The following is a 17391-nucleotide window of genomic DNA, read 5'->3' on the forward strand; positions in this document are numbered from 1 at the left end:
ATTTTTCTCAATGAAGTGCTTCCCTGCCTTTGAACCATAAATGGACGCTATAGAGCACTTTATATCAAGTCCAGGGCTGGCTCTCTTCAGATAGAACAATCATTATGTAAATGTAAGCAACAATCTGTGATCAAAACATTTTGCCCTGCATGTGGAGACACTATAGAAGACCTATACTGTTTATTATGATTTTGTTCCTCTACAAATAAGACAGACGTACCTGGATCAAACCACTTTGTATTAATCTTGGATTAAGGCAATATTTAGTAGCTTCCAGGATATTACAGTCAAATACCGATCCCATTGTTGTTTTTATTGTGAGTAGATATTTACATGTAATTTGGAGAATAAGAATGGGCTGTGGTACACTCTGTACACAAAAATGTTTTTCTAAGCTTTTAGGTCTACGTTGATTCAAACATTCGGCCTAAGTCCCTTGTTCTTTTAGTGTGATGTTTTTAAACTCTTTTATAGCTTAGTGAAATTATTTTGGTCATTTTTGGGCCATTTTGCATCAGTTTTTCTATTCATCATTTGAGACCTGAGATGTAGGACAACATAAAAATGGTCATTTTTTATGGCTCCTGAAGGATGTGTCCATGTCAGGTAGTCATCCTGTAGGTTCTACATTGAACAGTTTTATTTCTGTCCTAAGATAGTACTTGCCGCTCGCTGTAGCTGCTGCACATTGCATTTTGAGTTTTTAAATAATATGTTTAGTGATGTCATGTATTTAAGGATCACTGTAAATCATAATAATGATGACTAAGTGCCAAATGAATATTGTATAGCTTTTATTGTATATTATTGTTAAGCATGTTTCATGGGGTTTTAGCCCGAAAAAAAGCATAGCAAAAGAAAGAAACAAGAATTTCACAACTGTATGTATTTTTGATTTTAAGAATTGTTTGATATGCTACAAATTTCTTTACATACGTTTAACGAGGAAAAGTACAGCTGAAGGTACATTCACTGCAGTATAAAATGTAATGGAAAAGTGTTCCATTCCGTGGGAAAATTAGGTTGGCATACATAGTGCCTTAGTGCCAGTCAGTCAATCAACTTTAATTGGTAAAATACCATAGACATTACAATAAATGCATAAAATTTCAAATTGAGAACATGGCCAGTTTATCAAAATACAAAACAGTTCATCCAATACTTATACCATAAACATAGTGTTTAAAATCATATTATTTCACATATGAACTCCAGTGATATCAAAAGAAATAAATGCATTAATCAGTCAAATATTAATCATGGATCAAGTTCCTATCTTTTCCACACTACTAGAACTGTACGTATAAACTTTTTTACTGCACATCTTATTTCTTGAGTCTCAAGTCATTGTAAATACACCATACTTAGCTTACAAGATCTAGTAGTGGATGCCCACAGGACTGGCACTAAAACTGTTTTTGGAAAGAGTGAATTAGTGACTATTGGAAGGCATAGCTATCAAATCAAAACTACTGTCTATGATTCCTAAGGTCTGTTTCGTGGTTTGCCTGTGTCACGTGGCACACAAAGCAGTTATAAAGAATTTTAGGTAGAAGAATTGCTTTTAGATGTCTTCTTCTGGTTTTCCTCTTTTTCAAAAGGTATGCTGGTTTTCCTCTTTTTCAAAAGGTATGCTGAAATCTATCAATTTGTTGATTCTGATTACCATTGTATGCTGAAGTTCGTTTCTAGGAGGTGGCTAGGAATGTCCACATGGTATATACGGATACTTCAGTTTGATGATCTGCATGCATACTATCAACATCTGATAGTGACAGAACTAGAAAGGCCATGTTACGAAGGCTTGTTCAATACTTTGATAACCCTATAACTGATATGTTATCTATTGTTTCAGGCTCTGATACCAGATTTTGGTAATTTTAAACTTTTTGTTGCAAAGGGAAATCCAATCATTCACCTCCTTTACAATGCCTTCATTGAATATATTGTTGTGCTCTTGAATAGAGCTTTTCATGTCAATGCCATACTGTCATTCAGGAGGAATTCAAATGCCAGTGTATCCGCTGTAACATAACAAAAATGCTAGATCTCAGATTCAAGTGTGTATGTAGGCATCATTTTTCATGAAAAACTGAGGAGCATGCTTAAAAATGGGGATACCAGGAAGTTTTCCATGAAGCAGACCCAAGCTTTAGGAAAAATAGAGTAAAGCTTAGTTTGAAAGTCCTTACAGTTCATGACAATGTGCTCAACCTTTTGGAGAAACAGAAACATGCTTTTGATTGTGTGCTGTTCTTAGTTGAAGTTTAACAACCAAAATCTGATATGCTTGCAACAACAGTTTGCACAATAACAAGCCTCTGATTTTGAGGACATATCCAGAAATGAAAGAGAAAGTCCTGCTATCAAAGTATGCTGCGGTAATGGTGAGGCTGTGTTCTACAGGATGGCTGTAACTTTGCATACCCCTGGGTAAGAATTCACTTTTGGTGGCACTAAGAGGAACAAGGTCTTCCTTCTTTCAAAAGCAGCCAATCTTCATTTTATGTTGTCCTGCAGCAATGCTAATGAGGAAAGAGGTTTCTTTAGAAATAGCAAAAAATAAAAACCAAATTCCACCCTTGTTAATCACTGGATAGGAAACTACCCTCTACATTAATGCTTCAAATGAAGAGGCTTCATGGTGTACCATGTGATAGACATACTCTGTCTGAAAATGTCAAAGAAAGGAGAAGAACTGTGACCTGGAACGACAATATATTAATGGAAGCACAAAATAAAATGTTAGCCCTCAAGTTACTTTGTTAAATATGTGATCTCAGATTAGAATAGGCCATAGTCCTTATAAGAGTAGTGTAAGGAAAATGGCACTGTCCTGCCTCTGATACTTTTACCTCAACACTGTGAATGGTCTGACTGAGCTGTTAGCCCATAGTCTTAGTGTGTGTTCTTATTTGCGATTTTCTCAAGGTGGAAAGATGTTGTACTTGCTCTGAACTAGTACACTGCTTATTTTATAATGCAAGTAACAATCTTGAGCATCCAGGAAATCATTTTTTGTATTTAACTGCATGTGTGTGTTTTAACATGTCCACAGAATGTCCATAAAGTATTGCATCTGAAAGACTGGTTTATTGTTCAATAGCATGATTACACAATTGTTTTACAGTACGAGCGGCTTACAACAGTACTTTATTGACCTTCTACTTCAAGTGCTTTTCAGGAGTTTCAAGATCTTTTTTGAGATTCTTGTTGCTCAAAAGGGTGGAATCTTTATATGTATCTCTTTCCATGGACTTCATTGCTTGGTGTTACTCCCAAGAAAGTGTAATTCTAGATGTCACATATTTGGTTCTTGAATGTCACTAATAGGTACACTGAAACCATGGAAATGCCACACATAAAGCAATGTGAAAACATGTCAGCTCTGAAATGATACACAAGGCCACTGGAATTAAGATACAGTGGGCGACCAAATTAGGTGGTAATGATGGCTAAATTAAGCAGCTAGAAAAGGTAAATTATGAGGCATAAAGTGGTACATTTTGTGACAGTATTATTTCATTTTTTTGTCATTTTTACACAGTTTAACACTTTCTGTCTGCTTGTCTCATTAATACCAGTATACCTCCCAAATACAGCAATAAGCAGTTGAAATGTGACCAGTCAATCTTTGAAAAGGAACTTCAATTCGCAGCTACATGTTACTGGCAAAATTTCATAATAGTAGTGGCCTTGGTCATAAATGACTTGCCGGCTTGTAAAATGACATTTGTGACTGACTGATGCGGTAGGAAGCAGGGTGGGAAAGGAGCATCCCACTGTTCCTACCAAATCAGAATAGAACGTATGAAGGGGTTGCAATTGCAATTACAGTCGCAAACAATAGACCTGAAACCATCTCTGAAGGCAATGATATTGCATTCACAGACCTGACTTAGTGGAAGCTCTCCTCATGAATCAAATTGTACTTTGTGAATGTGTGTTTGGAATCAAGGGAGCAGAGGTATATGAGATAACTGTATTCTAACCTTGATGTCATTCACTAAGTGTCTACTTTTCTCTTTCAAAATTCTTGTCTGTTGAGCGACAGGGGCTGTTTTAAAAAAATGGTTTTCGATATATGTTAGTGCTGGGACAAAAGTCTTTACTCCTTTAGGTCTCTAGACCTACTTTAGTAGCCACCTACAAGGGACCCCGCCTCATAAATATTAAAGAGGACTGAGTGTTTGTGGCTCCTTATGAATGTCCATTTTGAGGAGGTACAACTGATTAGCACATCAGTCACATTTCAAAATAAAGGTGGGGGCACAAACCAATCTGTATGCAAAAAATCAGACTAGTTTCTTCGTCATACATCACAACCCATATTTTCTGTCAACAGGTTAGTTTGATAGTAAAATCAGTAGCCATAAGTTTATTTTCTGTTATGCTTTTTATTGCTGGAAATAGCAGCATATTATTTTTTCATCTCAATTACACATTATGGAAAGGAGTAATATCAGGGTAGTCTTCCACTGATTTACAAAAACACATAAAGCTGGGGTAGTGTCAAAACCTTACATCTCCCCAGAACAGGCGTAACAAGGAGAAATGTTTCATTACTCCTAGTTTTTACCTCTTTCCATGTCTGCTGCATTCTGCAGCAGACATAGAACGAGGAAATGCCTCCATGGATTGTTTTTTCCAGGAAGGTGTCCCTTCTTGCACAAAAACAATCCTGCCAACAAAGCAGACACCCTTGCACCATGGCACAAGGGTGCCTGCGTTGGTGCTAGGCACCAAATTCTTCGCCAGCGCTGGCTGAAAGGAGAGAAATGCCCTGTATCTCAATATTCCTGGCCCTTCAATTTGACATAGCGAAGGGCAGCAAAAAGACTTGCAGTGCTCCCCTATGCCAAATCTTTGTAAATAAGGCCCATAATTCCAAATGTTCGCAAGGGGTGACCTTGGGCAAAACAAGTTATTGAATCAGCAATTCTCATCACCAGCATTTTGAAGTCACTGCAAGTTGATGCAGCCCGCCAAGGGTGCAAAGGAAAGATATGTTCATACTTCGATACAACAGCCAGCAAAAAGATGCAGGTAAGTGCAATCAAGCAATGTTTTTGCATTTCATTGGTACTGCAGCATTACATTGATTCAGTTTACGATTCAAAATTGATGGTGATGCAAATAAATGATTCTGACACATGGCTATGAAGATGTTGGAGGAGAGTTTTCGTGAGAAAACAAACATAATGTTGAAAAGTTGTTTCTTTCTCCAAAGTTTAAGATAAAGGTGAGGGACTCTACAAGTGCATATCTAGATTATGTGTATTGCTTACCACCTGCTATTTCAAATGGAGTAGCCAGAAGTACCTGAAGTTGATTGTGTTTGCCAGGTAGTAGTTGGTGGAGGAGAGGCTGGCTTCAGAGACAATCCAGGATTCCATGAGCACAAAGAAAAAGCAATGAGGGTCTAATTGTACACTAAACCTGTCACATTTATTGGTGAGAAACAAAGTGAATAAAATGTGGATAGCATATAAATTATTTTTTTAATTATTGAGCTCATACAAGAAAAAACATTCATGAGGAAACAATAAATATCACCCATTGTATTACAGGACCGTACTTAACAACTATTAACAATCAAATATAATACAAAGGGGCATATTTATACTCTGTTCTGAATTTGTGTCATTTTTTTGATGCAAATTCTGCACAAACTTAACTCCATAATTATATTTTGACGCTAGACCTGTCTAGCATCAAAATATTGGCGTTAACTTCTTTTTTTTGGATGTGTGAAACCACCTTGCGTCAATGAGATGCAAGGTAGGCATTCCCATCCAAAAACAGACTCAAACTGACTCAAAGCCACTAGCACCTTATTTATTTCTCCATACCTAAAAGGTGCATGGGTGGGAGGCGGGCCTAAATAATGGCGCTAAGCCTGCTTAGAGCCATTATTTAACGCCTGGGTCAGAGCAGGTGCTAGGAAACCTTTAGACCCATTTCCATGGTCAAACACCATGGAAGGGACCCACAGGTGCCCACCCCAAACCCCAGGAACACCCCCTCCCACACCACAGGGACACCAGAGGATGGGGACCCCCATCCCAGGTAAGTATGGTAAGTATAGGTAAGTAATTAAAAAAAAAAAAATTAAGTGCCATTGGGGGCCCTGAAATCGGCTCCCCTACATGGCACTGGGTGCAATGGCCATGCCCAGGGAATACTGGTCCCCTGTGCTGGCCATTGGGGCGGTGGGCATGACTCCTGCCTTTTATAAGATATGCAACCTGTAACCGGTTCCCAATACCCATAAGCCTGCTCTTAACTAGTGAGTGCATGGCCTGGTGTGGTTCCAGACTTAGATCATAGGAATTCAGAAAAAAACGATTAGCTCGTAAAAGCTTGACCTAAAGCTATTACCTTGACCACCACACATTAGCATGTCCTCATCCCAGTTAATAATTTGCCTCTTTTAACAAAATCCTCAACATCCTTAAAACCATGACATACCCGAAAAAAACACTACAGCCTTCGATAGAGACAGGCAAAAATAGTTACATTCCTGAATCTGGAAGTAATGACAATCTTCTGAAATCTGATAAAAGTTGTGTATGGATGGCAATAATCCAACTACCCAACTCTTGAAGTGTCAGATACCTAGTTTTCTTTGGCAATTTAGCGATTTTAGTAAAAGTGGGGAGGCTATTTGCAGATTCCTGCACCATTTTTCTTTAAAAAAAAGTCATCCAATACCCCCCACCTTCAAGTAATCTTCCTACTAAATCAAAAAGCGCAGCTTTATAGTACGTCCGTATTTGCAGAAGAGCCAGGCCTCTCTGAGTTTTCTCAAGCTGCAAAAAGGCAAATTTAGCCCTCGGGCCATTCTTGTTCCAAATAAAACTTCTAAAAAGGGAATCAAGTTCCTGAAAATAACTGCTAATAATTTTGATAGTGATGTTGGAAAACAAAAGCAAAATAGGAGTAATATGAACATCTTGACTAATACCACCCTCCCGATAAACGTCAGTGTTAGGAGAGACCATCTAAACAATAATTTGTGTGCCTTTCTCTGCATAGCTACATAATTTAGCTGAAATAGCTGGGAAACATGCTAGTAACAAATATGTCTAAATATCTTGCTGTGCTTTGAGCCGTAGCCTGCTGTTGTAAGAATTCCGGTAATTCCTCCACTGATGCATTGAAAAGCAAGCTTTCCATCTTACTTTAGTTCAGCTTGTATCCCCACTGCCCGTATATATTCCTCTAATAGATCAAAAGCCCCAGTACATTTTCTTTATCTGGCTTGCAATACAAAATCATAGTGTCTGCAAACAACTTTAATTTGGACAACTTCTCCGCTATTGCTATTATCTCAGGTACACTTTGTGATTTAAGTACTAAGAACTCTTTTAAAAAAGCAAATAGTATTGGGGACAGGGGACATTCCTGACGGGTGCCACTATTAATAGACATCTCACCCACAACACTAGAATTCACCATTACCTTTGCCTGTGCTCCCTGGCATAAGTGCTTAAGCACTGTAATGAATTGCAGAGGGAAGCCGAATTTCAACAGAGAAATAAAGCATCCCAGTTGGCCAGGTCAAAAGCCTTCTCGACATCAACCGTGATTGCTGATGTAGGCATCTGGTTACATCAAAAGAAATCTATTGCATGAATCAAAAAAAATTGCATTTGCAGCCATAAGGGAACTGGAAACAAAGCCGCTTTGGAATCAACACTTGGCCAAATGGGGTAATACGTTCGCCCCATATTTTAGTCAGAAGCGTATAGTCAGCGTGAAGCATACTAATGGGTCTGTAAGTGTTGAAGTTCTTCTGAGATTTCGTTTTTTAAAGAAAACTGACAACAATAGATTCCTTGAAGGAGAGGGGGACAGCCCCACCCTCCTTTATATAATTAAATAGCTCAGTTAGAAATGGCACCAGTTGCTGTGTAATAGCTTATAATTCTTGTAAGGAAAGCCATCATTACCACAAGCTTTTGCTTTGGGCATTCTGGCTAAGGCTTCAAAAAACCTCTGACTTTGTAATTTTCCTCATCACTGCCTTGGCCAATGAATTGGAGAGATGTGGCAGTGTTAACAAATTAAAATATAGCTGTTTATAATGATGAAAAGACAGAAGCAACTTCATCTTTCTCAGATGCCTTCCTTTGAATGACTGGATCCTCATTTTTCCTCACAGCTGATTTGTTATGCTTGATCTGGGTGGACAAAGCTAGACATTTTTCAATTTGCAGGTTTTCACCATACAGTTGAAGCTGATTTTAGAATTATTAATTTCTTCTAATATAAAAAAAAAAAAATCGATTTTGTTTAGCCTTTTCTAAGCCCTTCATTAAGGATCCCTCATCTGTGATTTAATACCAGCCCTCATGGCAGCATAAATTGCTAATTGTAGCCCCTTATTTGCCTGGTTCACTCTATGTTCTGATTGGCTTTACAAGCAATGATACACCCACGTGCCATGGCCGTAAAAGCTTCCCAAACCAAAAAGTGAGGCTGTATTTCTATTGATTGTGAAAAACTCATATATAAATGCATTCAAGTCTTGCAGCCATTCCTGATTAATTAATAGATCTCTATTGAATTGCCACCTGTGCCTTGTTCTTGTGGGGTAGCTAATTCTATTGAAATTGACTCCATCGAATAATTTGAAAAAGTATTCAACCTTGTGCCCGACCAAACTCTCCTAAGGGACTGGGAGGCCAAGAAAAAATCAAGACAGGAAACGGTTTGAAAGCGTTGCCAGAAGCACGTGAACTGTGACTTACCAGGATGCTCAACTCGCCAAGGAGCACATGAAGAATAATTGCAGCCATTCCTGATTAGTTAATAGATTTCTATTGAATTGCCACCTGTGCCTTGTTCTTGTGGGGTAGCTAATTCTATTGATCATGTAATTTTAATTTGGATCAATAATAAATAAAAAGTCAAAAATAGTGATTCCATGAATTGGATTGTGGAACTGTGTGATCTCAAATGAAACTTAAAGAGATGGGTCAAAAGGATTTTGGATACTAATTAACACTTTGATGTGCCAGGTCTTCTTTCAATGTTTCAAATTTAGGGTTCTTTGAGGCTTATGGAGTTGGTCCTCAAGACCTGAGCACCAATAGTGTTTCCAATTAGTAATGTAACTAAGGATGAAGGAGCGGCAACAATCACTTCAACCCTGGTGCTATATTGTAAAAATTTAAATACTGCTCTATGCGAGAAGGGGACACCTAATATGCAGTTTCATGTAATGTAATGTAATTGTAATGTAATTCGAGATTTATAAAGCGCGTTCCTACTCAAAGAGCATCGAAGGGCTGGGAAGAAAGCACGTAGTAAAAAATAGACAGAGAATAAAAAAAATAACAGAAATAATGAAGATAGAAAAACATCAATAAAAGAAACTTAAACAAACTAAATCCAAAGACCCTGATCTTGATGTATCAAAAAATTAACGAGGAAAGAGCCAAGTTTTCACCCTTTTCCTAAATTCCATATAGCCTGATTCTTGCCTAATATTCTGTGGGAGAGAGTTCCATCCTCTGGCTGCAGCTACTGTAAAAGCTTTGTCTCCCCATTTGGCTTTATGTGTGCGAGGGACCTGAATCAAGTGAGCTTGGGAAGACCTCAAGCTTCTTTTAGGTACATGCAGGAGGAGTCTGGAAGTCAGGTACCGTGGTCCTATTCCATAAACTGCCTTAAAAGTAAGACAGAGCGACTTAAACTGGATACGCTGTGCCACTGGTAACCAATGTAATTTCCTAAGACTCTCTCTAACTGATATACATCGTGGGAGATTAAGAACTGTTCTAACAGCGGAATTCTGAACTAACTGGAGTCTTTTTATCAGCCCCTTATCCAGATTAAGGAACAGTGCATTACAGTAGTCTATCTTGAACATTACCAATGCCAGGATAGCAGATACTCTCCATTCATGTAACAGATAGGGGAAGATTTTTCTGAGCATCTTAATTGGCCATAAACTGATGTTTACCACATGATTAATCTGTTTTTTAAAAGACAGATGTTCATCGAACAAGATGCCTAGGTTTCTAGTAACAGTACTGGGCACAGGGCAGTTACCACATTCAGAGGGCCACCACCGTGAGTTCCATAAATTCTTTCCAGGTCCAAAACATAAAACTTCAGTTTTGGTGGCATTCATTTTTAGCCAATTGGTCTTCATCCATTTACTCACTTCCACCATACAATTACTGAACCGATCTGCAACCTCCTCCCATGGCTGATTAATAGGAATAATAAGCTGGGAGTCGTCAGCATAGGAAGATGGAATGAAACCAAAAGTATGAATTAGACTAGCCAAAGGCGCTACATACACATTAAACAATGTGGGGCTGAGGGAAGATACCTGCGGAATCCCACATGGCAGAAGATAAGGTCTAGATTTAAAATCACCACAGCTAACTGTGGTCCATCTATTTGTAAGAAAAGACTTCAAAGGTTTAAGCGCCTTGTCCCTCAAGCCCACATGATGCAAACAGGACATTAATAGTGTGGGAGAGATAGAGTCGAAGGCAGCGGATAAATCTAAAAGAACCAAAACGGCCCCCTTGCCTTCATCAATCATCCTTCGAATAGTATCAGAGGATGAGATTAGGGCAGTTTCAGTACTATGCCCTTTTCTGAACCCGTATTGGGAGATATCAAGAGCATCCGCTTTTATTAAAAACTCGATCAATTCAGAGTTCAAATTTTTTTTGAGAATCTTTGCCAAAAACGGGAGACGTGCTATTGGCCGCAAATTACTCATGTCCTGATTATCCCCCTCTGGTTTTTTCTTGAGGGGTACTACTATCGTTTCTTTCCAGATAGATGGGTACTCCCCAGACATAGCTACCTCTTGGTAAATGGGGACCAACCTCCGTGCCATTAAATCCGGAAACCAAGTGAAAAATGGAAGGAGGACACGGATCCAGAGGGGAGCCCGATTTAATTTCAAGAATCTTCTTTTTAATAGTATCGATGGAAGGGGGTTGGAAATGTGACATTAATGACTGGCCATCTGCTGTAGCACTCTCTGTTATCATGGGGTGTAATACCTCGGGAATGATCTGTGTATCAAAGTTGCTATGTATTTGCAATATCTTATTTTCAAAATGAAAAGCAACTTTGTCACAGAAACCCTGAGAGTTTTCTAGACCAGCCGGCTTCATGGGCACAGTTAGGGCCTTAATAGTCTTAAATAGTTCCCTGGGGACATTTAGCTCTTTATAATGATGAAAAGACAGAAGAAACTTCATCTTTCTCCGATGCCTTCCTTTGAATGACTGGATCCTCATTTTTCCTCACAGCTGATTTGTTATGCTTGATCTGGGTGGACCAAGCTGGACATTTTCCAATTTGCAGGTTCTCCCCATACAATTGAAGCTGATAGGATTTAGAATTATTAATTTGTTCTAATATAAAAGAAATCCTTTCGATTTTGTTTAGCCTTTTCTAAGCCCTTCACTAAGGATCCCCTATCTGTGAGTTAATAACAGCCCTCATGGCAGCATCAATTTCTAATTGTAGCCCCTGTATTTTCCTGGTTCGCTCTATGTTCTGATTGGCTTTACAAGCAATGTTACACCCAGGTGCCATGGCCGTAAAAGATTCCCAAATCAAAAAGTGAGGCTGTATTTCTATTGATTGTGAAAAACTCATATATAAATGCATGCAAGTCTTGCAGCCGTTCCTGATTAGTTAATAGATCTCTATCGAATTGCCACCTGTGCCTTGTTCTTGTGGGGTAGCTAATTCTTTTGAAATTGACACAATCGAATAATTTGAAAAAGTATTCAACTAAGTGCCCGACCGAACTCTCCTAAAGGACTGGGAGGCCAAGAAAAAATCAAGACAGGAAACGGTTTGAAAGCGTTGCCAGAAGCACGTGAACTGTGACATAGCAGGATGCTCAACCCGCCAAGGAGCACATGAAGAATTATTGATTTTTTTAATTAACGTTGTTTAGCGCTCTGCATTGCCTTCATTTTGTTCTGAGTGTTGTATAGAATGTGCTGCAAGCCCAGAGGGATAAGTTTGAAGAATTTCAACTGGATGAGGGGACAAGCGACAGATATTCGTGTAAACTCTAATGGCTGATAAAGTGGTTGTGTCTTAAAGAGTTCTGAATCATGGGTAGTTTAGTTCTGCTATAACGAGCACATTGAAAACATTCCATAAACTTGGGTGTGAACTTTTATAGAGCTACCTCCAAGTTTTAGTACTTGGAAATTATTTTGAGAAATTCTGATGATGTTGAAGTATAGTCGTTACAGGTTGAGGTTTATTGAGGACAAGACCTCACATGAACTCCACAAATTTCTCCCAGTAAGATTTGCGAGGAGCACATGGTATTAGGAATTTAATTCTTTATTCTGCTGGCAGCAAGTGTTGCAATTTCCAATTTAGCTTTAAGTCATCATACTTTCAGAGGTCGAACAGCTTAGGTGCTTGATTCTGCAACTGTTGCATTCTGTCAGTCAGCGTTTTTCGAAGCCCAATCTGACATAAGAGATCAAAGTGCCATCACCAAGATATTGTCGATACTCAAGGGTATTCTGACTGGAGTAAAAGGAGTATTTCCCAGAGTATAGATGGCTGTAGACTGACATCAATGACTTATTTCTTGATTTGGGGTGAGATGACATGTGGTCATCAAAAAAACTCCCCCACGTTTCTTGTCTTCAAAGCAGTAGTGATGAATAAAGAGAAGCAAAGTGCAAAAAAGAAACAGCCATGCTATGAACTATTGGTAAGGGGACGTAAAAGTGAACATAAATTTGTGCTCCAGGTGTAAAGAGTTATGTTGACAGGCCAACTAAAAAGAGTATTCTGCACTGAATAATACGATCAAGAGCTTGTCTCGAATGCTTTCACACATCATATTACACATAATGTTGCTGGCTTTCAATACAAAGGTTACTAAGTATCTTGCATGATGTTTTTTATCCTCTGGGGAGGGGAGAAAAAACACTATTCTCTCAGGAGGAAGACATCTACCATCTATGTCTAATGCCCTCACATCAGAAACATCATAAAGACACTACAAAAAGAAGTGTAGGCAGTTTCCAAGAAATCTGCTTAAACAACACATCCTTATTATCTAGCCATTTATTAAAATGACTTAACACCAACCTTCCAACCCAAAGCCCAGAACACCTAGGCTGAAACAGTCTCCTGATGACTATACCATTCATTGCCTTGAAATCATGCCCTGCTGCATAAGCTGAAGCATAATTATTCAATGTAGATGACATTTTTTGTACAACTCTACTTGAAAATTCAGTACCTCTACTTCAGTATCACCCATGGATGAAAACCCCATTCCAAACACTAACTGAGTCAAACAGTCCATGATAATTCACATCTCTCATTATTGGAGTCCAGGCTTCTTTGACCAACTCTGCAGCTTCTTCCGAAAGGCTTCTGACTCTACAGGTAGACATGAAATCTTCCAAGTGATCAAGTGCAACTCTCCCATGAGAACTAAATCATGAAAATTGTTTTACGGATTCTTCGAAGTGCCAGGAAGGATGGCAAAACAAATATTTTCTCCATACACATCAACAACATTGAGCACCATTCCTATAATCCTACCAAGGTATAATCAACATCTGGTTAACCTGGTCTTTCTTTATCTGCAATAAAACTCTTAGATTAATGTACTAAGAGGAAATACTTAAACATTGTTCTTTAGCCACACCTAAATAATAATATCTACACCTCTTACCTCTGCTCTCCAACTATAAAATGTTGGCAGGTCGCAAGACACCTATGAAGCCAACATATTTATCACCAATGGCCCCATTTGCCTGAAAAACTCCTGAACACTCTGCTGTCTAACGTCCTTTTACTGGGCGTTCCATCTAAAATATTGTGTGAACATAGCATTTTCCTCACAATACTGTGACTACAAACATATAGTAGCCAAAATAGCCAAAGCAAGTGTATAATACTTTTTTTACTCTAATAGTGATGATCATAGTTTAGTATTATATTGTTTTTTCTTGCTTTATTGCTTTATTGTATATTGTTAGGATTTTATATAATTATTTTATTCTTGTGAAATATATTATTTTTAAAATAATTTTACAGTAATATTTTAATGAGGCCGATCTGCCCCTAAGGGGGGCAGAAACCACTAGGCACCAGGGATTTGTTATTTTTTTTTACAGATGGGGAGCAACCCCTTAGGCAAGGGTCGCTCCACTGGGGGGAAAATTTATTTTAGGCCATTTCTGCCCCCCTTGGTGGGGGCAGAAACCACATAGGTACTAAGGACTGGTGTGTGTGGGTATATTTTGTTTGGGGTGCAGCCCCTTGTTCAAGGGTCGCTCACCATGGAGGCAACTAACTGCTGGCCATTTCTGCCCCTTCTGGGGGCAGATTGGTCTATTTTTGTAAGGCCCATCTGCCCCCAAGGGGCAGAAAGCCCACCAGAGACCAGGGAAGATTTTGTTTAAAAAAAAGGGGTTAGGGGTATGGCCATACCTCCACCCCAAATAAATGGGGACAAAGTTGTTCTACCCACCGGTAGGCAGATGGGGCAATTACCCCCAATCCACTCCACAGTGTGGGGCAGAAAGCCTATTTGATGCCAGGGAATTAAAAAAATAGTGGGGTGGTGGCTACCAACCAATATGGGCATGATTATACCTGCACCCCAACTGAAGGGGGTAACAGTCTTTCAGCTGTCCCCCAGCTCTCCCCCAGCACACTAAAAGATCTTATCCCAGCGCAAGCAAGAGAACATTTGATTATTTTGAGTTTTGGTTTTACATTTGGGCCATGAAAGCTTGTCTCACTCTCAAAATCGTCCCACTTGGAATGGTGAGGGTTGCACTTTTTTGACTTTGGACGCTGCCACATAGAAAAATCTACGAGACCTAAACACATCTGAAAACTAAACATCTGGGTGAGTCCAGGATGGTGTGTCTCACATGCACCCGTACCATTTTCTTACCCACAATGCCCTGCAAACCTCCAACTTTGCTTGAAATCACACATTTTTGCAACATTTTTGTGATGGAACTTTCCAGAATCTGCAGGAATTCACAAAATTCCTAGCACCCAGCATTGTCAAATCTATACCGATACAAATTCTGCCACACTTGTCAGCCTAAAAAGATTTTTTTCAAACTGCCCTTTTAGACCCGCTTTGGTTCCCCCTCAATTTCAACAAGTTTTTGGTTCTTCTCTGTCACAGGCACTTGGCCCACCTACTCAAGTAAGGTATCATTTTTATTGGGAAACTGAGGGGAACTTTGGGTGGTATGAAATTTGTGCTGGTGCGGTGATCCCACACAGAAATGTGGGGAAAATGTGATTTGTTTAGCTAAATTTGAGGTTTGTTGAGGATTCTTGGTAAGAAAACACTAGGGGATCCATGAAAGTCACACCTCCCTGGACTCCCTTGAGTGTCTAATTTTCAGAAATGCCTGGGTTTGGTAGGATTCCCTAGATGGCTGCTGAGCACAGGACCAAAAATGCAGCCCCCACCAAAAAACAGGTAATTTTGTATTTGATAATTTTGATGTGTCCACGTATTGTTTTGGGGCATTTCCTGACGCAGGCATTAGGCCTACCCACACAAGTGAGGTACCATTTTTATCGGGAGACCTGGGGAAATGCTTGGTAGAAGCAAGCTTGTGGGTCCCCTTGGATTACAAAACTCTGCAGCACCGAAATGTGAGGACAAAGTGTTTCTTTTGGCCAAATTTTGAGGTTTGCAAAGGATTCTGGGTGAAAGAACCTGGTGAGAGTGCCACAACTTACCCCATCTTGGGTATCCCCAGGTGTATAGTTTTCAGAAATTTCAGGGTTTGCTAGATTTTCCTAAGTGCCGGATGAGCTACAGGCCAAAATCCGCAGCTAGGTACTTTGCAAAAAAAAGCTCAGTTTTCCACGTGAAAATGTGATGTGTTCATGTTGTGTTTTGGGGCATTTCCTGTTGCGGGCACTAGGCCTACCCACACAAGTGAGGTACCATTTTATCGGGAGACTTGGGGAAATGCTGAGTGAAGGAAATTTGTGGCTCCTCTTAAATTCCAGACCTTTCTATCACCGAAATGTTAATGAAAAAGTGTTTTTTTGACATATTTTGAGGTTTGCAAAGGATTCTGAGTAACAGAACCTGGTGAGAGTGCCACAAGTTACCCCATCCTGGGTTCCCCTAGATATCTAGTTTTCAAAAATGCACAGGTTTGGTAGGTTTTCCTAGGTGCTGGCTGAGCTAGAGACCACAATCCACAGCTAGCCACTTTCCAAAATACAAGTCAGTTGTCAATGTAAGAATGTGATGTGTCCATGTTGCGTTTTGGGCGTTTCCTGTCGCGCGCACAAGGCCAACCCACACAAGTCAGGTACCATTTTTATTGGGAGACTTGAGGGAACGCTGGGTGTAAGAAAATTTGTGGCTCCTCTCAGAATCCAGAACTTGCTATCACAAAAATGTGCGGAAAAAGTGTTTTCTTTGCCAAATTTTGAGGTTTGTAAAGGATTCTGGGTAACAGAACCTGTGGGAGCCCCACAAGTAGCCCCATTCCGAATTCCCCTATATTTCTAGTTTAAAAAAATGTATAAGTTTGCTAGTTTTCCCTAGGCGCTGGCTGAGCTAGAGGCCAAAAATCCACAGCTAGGCAATTGCCAAAAAACACGTCAGATTTTAATGTAAAAGTGTGATGTGTACATGTTGCGTTTCCTGTCACAGGCATTCAGCCTACCCACACAAGTGAGGTACCATTTTTATCGGGAGGCTTGGGGAAACACAGAATAGAAGAAGTGTTTTTGTCCATTGTCTTTCTCTACATTTTTTCCTTCCAAATGTAAGACAGTGTGCAAAAAAGACTATTTGAGAAATGCCCTGCAATTCACATGCTAGTATGGGGACCCCGGAATTCAGATATGAGCAAACAACCACTGCTTCTCAACACCTTATCTTGTGCCCATTGTGGAAATACAAAGGTTTCCTTGATACCTATTTTTCACTCTTTACATTTCACCAAATGAATTGCTGTATACCCGGTATACATTGAAAACCCATTGCAAGGTGCAGCTCCTTTATTGGCTCTGGGTCCCTAGGGTTCTTGACGAACCTACAAACCCTATATATCCCCGCAACCAGAAGAATCCAGCAGAGATAATGGTATATTGTGTTAAAAAATCTGCCATAGCTGGAAAACGTTTTAAAAGAAAACGTGTAGAGAAATGGCTCTTTCTTTCACCTCAATTTCAATATTTGTTTTATTTTAGCTAGAATTGTGTCTACTTTTCAGAAATGTTTAGCTGTCTCGGATTCAGCATTGGTTTCACACCTATTTCTGTCAATAACTGGAAGGAGGCTGAAAGCACAAAAATAGTAAAAACGGGGGATGCCCCTGTAAAATGCCAAAATTGTGTTGAAAAATTTGG

Source organism: Pleurodeles waltl, chromosome 4_2, assembly GCF_031143425.1.
Source record: "Pleurodeles waltl isolate 20211129_DDA chromosome 4_2, aPleWal1.hap1.20221129, whole genome shotgun sequence".
NCBI lineage: Eukaryota > Metazoa > Chordata > Amphibia > Caudata > Salamandridae > Pleurodeles > Pleurodeles waltl.